The following is a 12,345-nucleotide window of genomic DNA, read 5'->3' on the forward strand; positions in this document are numbered from 1 at the left end:
ATCTTTTCCATCTGACTCTGCTCATGCTCACCTTTTGGACACATATCTTTGGTAATGCAGAACTGGCCACCAAGCGGACAACTGACTGGCTTCGCTTGATCCATGTTAAATCTCTTCAACACTTTCTCAATGTAGCTTTCTTGAGAAAGCCACAACTTCCCACTTTTTCTGTTACGAGTGATCCGCATCCTAAGTATTTGCTTTGCTTGACCCAAATCTTTCATCTCAAAGGACTTACTCAAGTCTTTCTTTAACTTGGATATTTTGTTGATGTTTGGGACAACTATCAACATATCATCCACATACAACAAGAGCACTATGAAATCTCCATCTGGAAATTTATGAACAAATACACAATGATTGGAAGCAGACTTCTTGTATCCTTACTTCGCAATAAAGGAATCAAATTTTATGTACCACTGTCTCGGTGCCTGCTTCAACCCATACAAGCTCTTTATCAGCTTGCATACTAGGTGTTTCTTGCCTTTGACCTCAAACCCCTCTAGGCTGGTCCATGTAGACATCTTCTTCAAGGTCTCCATGAAGAAAAGCTGTCTTGACATCTACTTGCTTAACCTCTAGATTCATACTTGCGGTCATACCCAATACCACCCGGATAGAAGTCATCTTTACTACAGGAGAGAAAATTTCATCAAAGTCAATACCTTTCATTTGACCGAATCCCTTCACAACAAGTCCAGCTTTGTGCCTTGGGTGTGGATTATTCTCCTCATGCTTGACTTTATTGTAAATCCACTTATTCTTGAGAATTTTTCTTCCTTTTGGTTTCTCAACTAACTCATAAGTGTGATTCTTATGCAAAGAATCCATCTCATCATGCATGACCTTCAACCACTTCTCCTTGTCTGTACCTTCAAATGCCTCTTGATAGTATATAAGTTCTCTACCATCAGATAGTAAAACATACGTATGTGGTGGATACTTGGTTGAAGCTTGTCTCTCTCTGTCAGACCTCTTTGCCCCATCTTTTGGTGCCTCAGGAGGATGCACTTCTTCTTGCTCAGGTGGTGGTTCATGCACTTCATTTGCATCTTCTATATCAATAGGTTATATCCCATCATGAGCAATAGGATCATCATCATCATGAGATTCAAACTCATGGTTCTCTACATTCTCAATGCCTTCTACACGTTCCATAGTAGGAACTTCTAGTTTTGAATCAACAAGATCATTAGTGAAAGCCTGTCGTATCTCACCCTCCTTGAAATCTGCTATGGTTTGGTCTTCCAAGAACACATCTCGACTTTGGATTACCTTCTTGTTAATCGGATCATTGAGTTTGTAGCCAAACTTCTCATCCCCATAACCCAGAAAAATACACTGCTTGGCTTTGTCATCAAGCTTAGATCTCTCATCCTTGGGAATATGAACAATTGCCCTGCACCCAAATACCCTCAAGTATCCATAATCAACATCTTTGCCAGACCATACTCTCTCTGGATAATTACTATTCAGAGGCTTTGACGGCAATAAGTTGATCACATGCATGGTTGTACGCATTGTTTCTACCCAGTAACTTCTAGGTAACTTAGAGTGAGACAACATGCATCTCATCCTCTCTACAATGGTCCGGTTCATCCTCTCGGCTATACCATTTTGTTGCGGAGTCTTGGGAACGGTTTGCTCATGACGAATCCCATGACTCTGGCAATACTCTTCAAACGGCCTAATGTACTCATCCCCATTAGCTGAGTGAATACACTTTAAAGGCTTCCCTGTCTCTCTTTCTACCATACTATGGAAAATCTTGAACACGCCAAGTACTTCATCCTTGGTCTTCAGACTATATGCCCATATCTTTCTTGATGCATCATCAATGAAAGTCAAGAAGTATAAAGCTTCCCCGTGGGACTTTACTCTTATAGGACCACATAAGTCAGTGTGAACTAGCTCAAGGACATTGTCCTTTCTGTGAGACGGGAATCTTTAGAAAGACACCCTGTGTTGCGCGCTTTCCTACCAAATAATGAGTGCATCTATTTAAATGTATACCTTTAATGTTTGGCAAGGCCTTTTGCTTGGCAAGAACTTCCATGCTTTTTTCACCCATATGACATACTCTCTTATGTCATAGCTCGGAGGAAGCTTCTTCTTCTGCCGCATTTGCTTCTGCTTTACACAAACTAGCCTGTGTCTTGTAAAGAGAGCACGTTTTCTTCCCTTTAGCAGCTACAATGGAACCTCTGCTCAGTTTCCACACCCCGTTACCAAACGAGTTTAGAAAGCCATCATCATTTAACTTCCCAGCGGAAATTTGGCTTAGCCAAATGTCAGGGACATGTCTTACATCCTTGAGTGTCAAGGTATAGCCAACATTGGTTTCTACATGAACATCACCAATGCCTACAATCTTTGAGACTCCCTTGTTACCCATCTTTATCTCACCAAAATCACCACAGTTGTAGGTAGTGAAGAATTCCCTATGTGGTGTGACGTGATAGGATGCTCCTATATCTATCCCCCACTCTGTATTCTAGCATGAGGTACTAAGACAGCACACACCACATTCTGACACAATTCCCACTAGACCATCGTCGACTAGTGCGGTAGTATCTCTACCTGTGTTTCCGTTCCTCTGTACCATGTCTTAATGTACACAATTATTCTTCTCATCCCTCTTCAGTGTTATGCACTCGTACCTGAAGTGACCCTTGGTGGCACAATAGTAATATTATCTCTCTGCCTTAGGAGTTCTAGCTTTACCCCTAGATTTGCTTCTGTCATCACCTCTAGAATGAGATGGTTTTCTGCTCTTACCTCTTTCCCGCTTCTCTGTGACAAGAATATCTGAGTGAGAGGAGTTGCTTCGTGAACCCCTTCTTGTCTCCTCATTCAACAATATCCCGGTAGCCATCTCTATGGAAATGATTCCATCCTTAGCGGCTCTGTTAAGAGAAACTGCTAATGTCTCCCAATTGTCGGGTAGGGAGGTTAATAGGAACAAAACCTCAACTTCGTCTCCCATATTAATCTTCATCAAATGTAGCTGATTGATGGTATTCTGTACGTACTTCATTAAGATGCTCAGACATTGAAGAACCTTCTTTGTATTTCGTGTTAGAAAACTTCTTAATGAGCAGCACTTTGTTTCCGACCGACTTCCTCTCATAGAGGTCTTCGAGTTTTTTCCACAAGCCAAAAGCAGTAGTCTCTTGGGTTACATGGTGGAAAACACTGTCGTCAATCCACTGTCGAATGTACCCTATTGCTTTTCTGTTAAGTTTGGTCCACTCAACCGCCACTATTACGTCTGGTTTTACGCCCCCATTCTCAATGGGTTGTGCCAAGTCCTTGCAATATAGCAAGTCTTCCATCTTGGCTTTCCAGATGGTGTAGTTAGCTCTATTCAAACTAATCATGCGAGTGTTTCTAGAATGGTCCATCTCTACAAGTTGTTTCAACTCAAATCTTCTCTCAGGAATTTTGTCAAACACCTTCCGAGCAAAATTTGGATAATAACCTAGATTAATCTAACAAAGGCTCTGATACTACTTGTTGGAGAATAACGATATCAATCGATCCATACTACACAGATAACTTGTATTTGAACCAACAACAATCTCCAGACAATTCTAAATATTCAATACAACCAACCTAGCATGCCCAACTCTCTAAATAACTATTAACAACAGATAATAACGTAAAGAGAATAATAGGCATACCACAACACAAAGATATACCGTGGTTCGGCCAATGGTGCCTACTTCCACAAGAGTTAATCCTTTTATAAAGTGGGAATGAAGATTACAATCACTCCTTTCAGTCTCTCACCTTACTAGATCGTTCCTCTCTCTTTACAGGTTTGTCTATCTGTAAAGGTTATCTATCAATCCTTATTGCTTTCAAGATTGGGTTTTCTCTCTCTTGTGTTGCCTTGGTTCGTGTGTTAGGTTTTGCCAAAAACCCCAACTTATATTGCAAACTCGCGGTTTCACAAAAATAGAATTCTGCTGAAATTAGGCATGGGTGCCGGCGCGCTCTTGGCAAGGCCAATGTCGAGCGCACGCGCCCTCAACGTACTGTTTCTTGTTCACGGCATGGGCGCGGGCACGCCTTGGGTAAGACCAATCTGAGCGCGCGTGCTCAGACTTCTTCATGCAAACAAAACTTCTTTCTCTCCTCATGTGAGGGATAACTCCAACATGCACTTGTTGCTCATGCTAATGATGATTCCAGATTGTGGCACTTCTGGTATGGACGCCTCCATTTTAATGGGCTGAAGTTATTAAGACAGAAGAAGTTCGTGTTTGGTTTGCCATCTATTACTTGTGTTGACGATGTATGTGAAGGTTGTATATACGAGAAGCAGCACCGTCTTCCATTTCCAGTAGGTAAAGCATGGCGAGCAAATATACCCTTAGAACTACTCCATGCAGATATTTGTGGCCCAACACGTACTCATTCCTTCAGAAAAAGTCGATATTTTCTGCTCTTTACAGATGATTATACTCGTATGAGCTGGGTGTATTTTCTTTCTTATAAGTCAGAAGCATTTGACAAGTTTAAGGAGTTTAAAACTTTTGTGAGAAAGAAAGCAGCCATGTGATCAGAGCGCACTTTTAGAACCGACAGAGGAGGAGAATTTCTATCCAATGAGTTTGAGTCTTTCTGCAAGCAATATGGTATACAACGACAACTCACAGTAAGGAGAACTCTATAACAAAATGGGGTCACGAAAAGGAAGAATAGAACTGTGGTAGAGATGGCTCAGAGTATGTTAACTAAAAAGCAGCTGCCTAATATTTTTTAGGCGTAAGTGTCCCTCATCTCAGTTTCTTCTTCAATATTTCTCCAAAGAAAGGGTCAAGGCGACATGACTCCTTATGAAGCATGGTGAGATCGTAAACCAAATGTGAGTTATTTAAAAGTTTCCAGATGTATAGCTTATTCTTTGATTGATTCAAGTTCTCATAGCAAACTTGACAAGAAAAGTGAGAAGTGCATTTTTGTTGGGTATTGTGCTAATACGAAGGGTTATAGACTTTATAATCCCGAATCTAAGAAACTTATTATTTGTCGAGATGTTATATTCGATGAGAAAAGTTTCTGGGATCGGGAAGCAAAGGACAAACCGAATGTGCCATTTGTTGAAGACCAAGTAGAGTCGGACCAGTTAAAGGAGATGAGTGGTTCCAGTACACCTCTTTGAGCTTCTCCTTTGAATTCACCTCAGCGTTCTTCTCCCATGCATATGAGTCCTCCTTTCTTCAATTTCATCTCTGTCACACCCAAAATTTCCAGACAATATTTAAAATCAATCATCTAGAAACTCGGGGTGAAACAAAACCCAATACCCTGTATCAAACACGATATAAAAAAAACTGAAATCAATAGAAAACCAAAAGAACAACTCTTAATATACGAATTCAAAAATTTCTAAACAACTCTATTACATCTGTTTTAAATCAAGATTTTATACTTCGATCATAAAACTTATACCAGTAAAACTCTAAGAGCGAATCCCAATCAAGCGTCTTCATCCGCTGCGTTCCACCATCTATGTTTCCAAGAACACACCCACGTTGCAAAACAAAGCAAACATGGGTCAGCAAGTTGAATTTGCTGGTATGAGTAAGACTGAAAATATAAAATAGTTTCATACTTAAATTATTCAAACAACACTTTATATGTACCCATAACTTAACCATTCTCAGCTTGAAAGACAGGTAGTTCCGTCATTTCAACCGACATAGTTTCTTCCCAAGCAAGTCATCCATTATATTAACTCATTATAATAACTTAGTAATTGAATTAAATCTTACTGATATCCACTATTGTATAAGGGTAGGACAGCGTCCCTCCACAAAATATCATTAAGTCCTACCCTCCTGCAAAACAAAGTTAGGTTTCCCAAACCTAAACATTTAATTCGTACATCTATTTCTCTCACCATAACCATGAGAATATACAATCTAACATAATATATCACCCCACCGTATCAATTATATCACGTTAACAATATTTACATTCTTTCATAAGAAATCATATGTATCATATCATAATACACAACCAATCATATCCAATAACTCGCTCATACATAAAGCTAATATTTTTTTTTAAAACCACTTGTCTATTTATGAGAATGAGAAGAATCACAACCAGGGAGTACATTCATCAAAGAGGTGTGGAGAGATCTAAAGATGTGGGTGACACATTAAATTTTCACCGGACACTTTTACACCGGATTTTAACACTCAAGAGTTCTTAGTTATTATAATATTTTTATTACAAAACAAACATCGTCTCAAACAATAATTCATTACTAAAGATTCCAAACACAATAACTAATCAACTCACCTCATTATCAATTATATAAATCTTAGATATCAAAAAGTTCAATCAGAAATAACGCATTAGTTACATGTCTCGGGAATACATTTTAAACTACCGTAATCACGTACACAATTAAGTACTAACATTGTACACATATAGTTATCACAATAACTAATAACTAATAACTAATATATAATATAGTATAGTGTAGTGGCTGCACTTTTGCTCAAAGCTGCCTACGATTCAAATCTCTCAAGATTGGAATCAAGCCTTTGTAGTTTTTATCAGCCACATAGTCAATGCTATAGTTTTTCCTATATTCATCCAAATGACATGTAACTTAATTATTTAGAAACTAGGGTATGTAGACATACTTTTTCATGTATAACTCGAAGTCCCAACCTCAGCCCATCTAAAAGAAAACTTAGGTTGAAAACGGAAAAAAATCATAATTTCAGCAAATTGGATTTCTGACGGACTATCTTCAGAATGGAACAACTCTTTCCACAGGTGTCCAAATACATCAAGGCTTTTTGTGTTGAAAAGCTAACACACAGATTTTTTTTTTTTTTTTTTTTTTTTTTTTTTTTTTTTTTATTTTAATGTTTTACAAAAATACTCAATCTCATTCTAAGTATACAAAAACTAGGTTAGAACACACGCAGGTACCGCAACTGATTTACGGCCTTTTTGTTTTTCTGCAAACTTCTAGACATCATATCTACCTCCACAGACCTCGGAATATGATGAGGCCAATTGAGTTAGAAAGAAGACTTATAAAACTCACCTTTTCATGTTTTACAAAAACTCTAACTCTCCCCCTAGATTTATGCAATTTGTGATCAAACCCTATGCAGAAAACTGTTTTTTGACAAATGGAATTTCTGACGCATATAATTGTCGAAGTCATATCTTTTCCGTCACTCATCCAAATTAAGTGAGGCTCACTGCGTCGGATAAAAGACTCTCTAAGGTTTCATTTGGTTTTGGTTTCGCACAAATCTACAAAGTATAGTGTCCTATACACTTCCTACAATGCAACATATCTAGAATATGTGCACAAACAGTTATCATATATTGAAGTCAGTTTTCATAATCTTAAACACGAGTATGAACTTGGGTCAAAGTATGAGGTTGTACCTCTGTAAGTATAGATTCTAATGGTTTTGGAATCAACACAAAAGAGTAAATATTTTATTTTATATGATTTTATTGCTGCAGATTGCTCAGTTTCAGTCCCAGTTTCTACATCAGACTTCAACTTAAATTTCAGTATGCAAAACGACTAGATATGAAATTTTACAAAACATGAAAGTTGTAGATATGCGTGTCTAAAGTAGACAGGCGTTAGATTCATATAAAAAAAGATCACAAACGAATTTTCTATGTTTAAATTACTAAGAACAATTCTGAAATTCTGAAAATCAAAACCCTATAACATGAATCCAATGACTTCACATCATTCAAAACAGTTGCAGGCCTATATAATACTACCAATCAATCAATAAACACATGGTTTACTCACTACCGTATACAAGTACTCTTGAACACAACAACACCTATATATCAAAGCTAAACTTTTGGTGCCAGTAACTCAATATACTGAAAGTCTCTGATTAAACAAATAATTTCGATCTCAAAGTTCTATATCATTATAGAGAATTAAATACGCAACTAATCTAAACCATAGTAATAAATCAATTATATGAAAATAAGGTTTAGACTACTCACTGTTTGTAAACCGAACAGTTAGATTTCCGAAAGCGGAAGAATCCGAAAGACCGAAGACGACTGTCGCGTGAAGAAGACGATCTTCCTCGTTCGAAACCTTTTCTTTTTTACTCTCAAACAACAACCACTCATTGATGTTACTCTCCTTTCCGCCTCTATTTTTTCTTTTCTTCTCTGGGTAAAAATAATCTCTATGTGTGAACTCCTTTTTGTTTTAAAAAACCCCCAAAACAAGGAAATGGGGTTTATCCTCTTTACCCTATCTCTTTCTAATATTTATCCTTTTTTATTTTATTTATTCTTATTATTAACATTAATCATATATTATAAAAATAATAAATAGAAATAGCCGGGTGTTATAATCTCTGTCATCTAACTCGAGTTCAAGGAGTTCAAGTAGTGAGGGTTCAAGGAATGCAAGTAGAATAGGCAACAATCTATATGATCCTACACTTGATACTGACATACCTCCGCGTAAGTTTAAATGCTTGAAGGATATTTATGATACAACTTTTGCCCTTATGGCTGCAGAACCCTCGTGTTATGAAGAAGCGGAAGGAATAGAAGAGTGGGAGCAGTCTATGCAAGATGAAATGGCAGCCATTGAAAAAAATCAGACATGGATTCTTGTGGATCTGCCACCTGAAAAAATGCAATTGGGGATGAAATGGGTCTACAAAGTTAAGTACAATGCTGATGGGACAGTGCAAAAGTTCAAAGCAAGGCTCGTGGCTAAAGGGTATGTGCAACAATACGGAGTAGCTAGATTTATTCGACACTTACTCTCCGATTGCTCGGTTTGAAACTGTTAGATTTGTTCTCGTAGTAGCAGCTCAAATGACATGGCGTGTATATCAATTTGATGTCAAATCAACTTTTCTCAATGGTTATTTGAATGAAGACGTATATATATGTTCAACAGCCACAAGGGTTCATTGTCGAAGGAAAGGAAGAGAAAGTGTACAAACTGACAAAGACACTTTAATTTATGGGCTTAAACAAGCGCCAAGAGCATGGTACAACAGACTCGATTCTTATTTTGAAAGTCATGGTTTCAACCAAAGTAAAAGTGAGCCAACCTTATACGTGAAGGTCAAAGGTACTGAAACTCTTATTGTTTGATTGTGTTTATGTGGACGACATTATATACACTAGCAGTTCTAGCAGTCTTATCAAAGAGTTCAAGGACAGTATGATGCATGAGTTTGATATGTTTGACTAGGGTTTGTTGCATTATTTTATGGGTCTTCAAATTCAGCAGACTCCTGACGGCATTTTTATTTCTCAAGAGAAATATGCAGTGGATTTACTTAAGAAATTCAATATGGTGAACTGTAAGACGTCTTCTACACCGATGAACACCAGTGAGAAGTTGTCTATTAATGATGGGACTGTGAAGGCTGATGAAACTTATTTTAGAAGTTTGGTTGGTGGACTCATGTACTTATTAACAAACTCTCGCCCAGATATTATGTTCTCTGTGAGTTTAATTTCCAGATTCATGCATAGTCCTTCCGTACATCATATTGGAGCTACAAAGAGGATTCTCCGTTATGTCAGGTCAACTAGCAACTATGAAATTTGGTACAAACCAGTTCCTAAGTTTGGCTTGATTGGTTTTAGTGATAGCGATTGGGCTAGTTTTGTGAATGATAGGAAAAGCCCTAGTGGTCTTGGTTCAGGAGTTGTCTCATGGAGTTCAAAAAAGAAAGACACTGGTGCACTATCATCATTAGAAGATGAATATGTTACACTGTACATATATTGGTGATTTGTGGAATTCTAAGATTAAACCCAAATCAAAGATTACAATGCCTAGAATAAAAGACCGTGCATTATTTTTTGGGATTTTTTGGGTTAGTTAGACTTACCCCATTAATAGTTGCAATTAGTGTTACCCCATTTTCAAAAATATTAGTGATACCCCAATTGCAAGATCTAACAGCTACGGGATGATTTTTTTTTTTCAGATGAAGAAATCTGACCGTTGGATCTTGCAATTGGGGGGTATTACTATCTAACCCTTATTTTTTTCATTTTCTTTTTTGTTGGAAAACATTGCATTATTTCGTTAACTATTATCTCTTTTTGTGTTGGAAAATATTTTTATATCCATTATTACATTCCACATATTGATCTTTGCACTATCACTCCACATATTTTTCACTTTGTACTCGACATTAAATTTATCTATCTTCAACATCATTTACTTTATATTTGTCCAGCCTGATCTTTTCTGATTGTGCTGAAGTTAAGTGTGTATGTGCAAAATGTATCACACTAGCAGTTTGGATTTATGTATATATACCAGTATATGTAGAAATTAGAATCTTGAATCAGTTTTGATTGATTATGTAGAATGTTTCGGAAATAAATATATTTCACAAATGGTTTGTTCAATTAATGCAAAGGATTTGATTGATTTTGATATGCTTATTGTAGGGGAGTAATATCCTCATTAAGGAATATCGCGCACGCGTGAAGCATAAGCGAACTCAGGACATCGACCTCCAAGACCGATCTGTGAGCAGCTCCCTTGTGAAGACATACGCGCGCAGCATAAGCGAACCCAAGACACCGACCTCCAAGACCGATCTGTGAGCAGCTCCTTTCATGTAGGTGGTACGAACAAAGATGTCTCAGTACGAACAAACGGCTAGAGATAGAACGCCTCAGATAAAGTCACCACCAGGGGTAATCATTACCAAAATTTTACTTGTACTTCCCACCACCGGGAAATAGGGACTACCGCGCCAACTCCCAATCAGCACACGACTTATACTAAAACCAGCCCAACACTCATTCACAATCTCCACCTTACACGTGTGCAAGAGACACACGTGTCTCTAAGATTGACACTTCCACAAGCCTATAAATACCACCTACTTGAACTACGTGAGACCTGATTCCTCTCTCCCCTGAAAAACCAAGAGAGGATACGTAGGCAGCTCGCTCATCAGCGAACTTGGTCTCTCCAAAAACCTCAACCCATTCCCCTTTCTCTTCACTACTTCTAAAGGAAAACCAAAACACCCCTTTACATTGGCGCCGTCTGTGGTTTCGATTCCTTAAGAAATCACCTTAACCCAACTCAAAAACCTACAATTCTCAAGCCCACGAAGCATGGTCAGCCTCGAAGCTCAAGTTCAAAACCTCGCAGACCAGCTGGGTTTAACAAACAAGAGCATTTCCTTGTTCAGGCAAGAAAATGCTGCTTTACGAGCACAAGTAGACGCTTACCAACAGCAGCCAGTCGGTAACGTTGCGGAGAACGGCATCAACGAGGTTAATCAACAGATTAACGAATTATCACATAGGATAGGTCAGAGTGCAGTCAGAAAGGATGCGACCCAGATTGTTCAAAAGATGCTCAAGACATACCGCGCGTCTCCGTTCAGTGCTGAGGTTCTCAATAAACCCTCTCCTCAAGATTTTATCCAGCCACGCTTCCCAATGTATGATGGCAGCACATGCCCCGGTCAGCATGTGGCTCGGTACATTCAAAGTCTGGCCCTCTACAGTTCTCCTGAGTTTGATCATCTTCACTGTCGACTATTTCCGGCCAGTCTCAAGGATGGCGCACTTGATTGGTTCTTCTCTCTTGAACCTGATTCTATTAAAACTTTTGAACAGCTTACTGATCTGTTTGCTAGCCAATACGTGCACAACAAACGAAAGAAGGCGGATCTTGATTCGCTGTTCCAGCTCTCATTTAGGGAAGATGAAACCATTCGCCAATTCTTAGGACGGTTCAAGACTGAACTGTTGTGTATGGAAAGCGGACTGAAAGAGTCTTTTGCCACACTGACATTTTCTAACGCCTGTCGAGTGCGTAATACCGACCTCTCCAGATCACTGATGAAAGACCGCCCAAAAATGCTGTCCGAACTGTATGCCCGGGTCGACAAGTATATCAAGTTGCAAGAAAGTTTGAAGTCCAGTGGTTTAGCCGAGGTCCAGGAGGTGGCAGCGGTCTCGATCCCGCGTGCCAAAAAGCGATCCAGTCGGCGGCACCGGCGGTACTTCGGCGGGATAACAACGAGAGTTCATTTGTCTTGACACGCTCCCCTAGTTACATACTGGACAAGATCCAGTGAGCCTCATACTTCCGACCAGATGTGAGGCAGCCAATAGATCGACTTGACAAGCCCTACTGCGCATTCCACAAAGCAAAATGCCATGAAACCAATGCGTGCTGGGGGCTTAAGCACTATTTCCGTGACCTCATCGGCCGGTCATATTAAACAAGATTACCAACATTCCCCGACGGTGATTTGCGCCATAAACTCATGGCTCGCCGAGTACGCAGTCGATCTCCAC

Source organism: Coptis chinensis, chromosome 4 (genome assembly GCF_015680905.1).
Source record: "Coptis chinensis isolate HL-2020 chromosome 4, ASM1568090v1, whole genome shotgun sequence".
NCBI lineage: Eukaryota > Viridiplantae > Streptophyta > Magnoliopsida > Ranunculales > Ranunculaceae > Coptis > Coptis chinensis.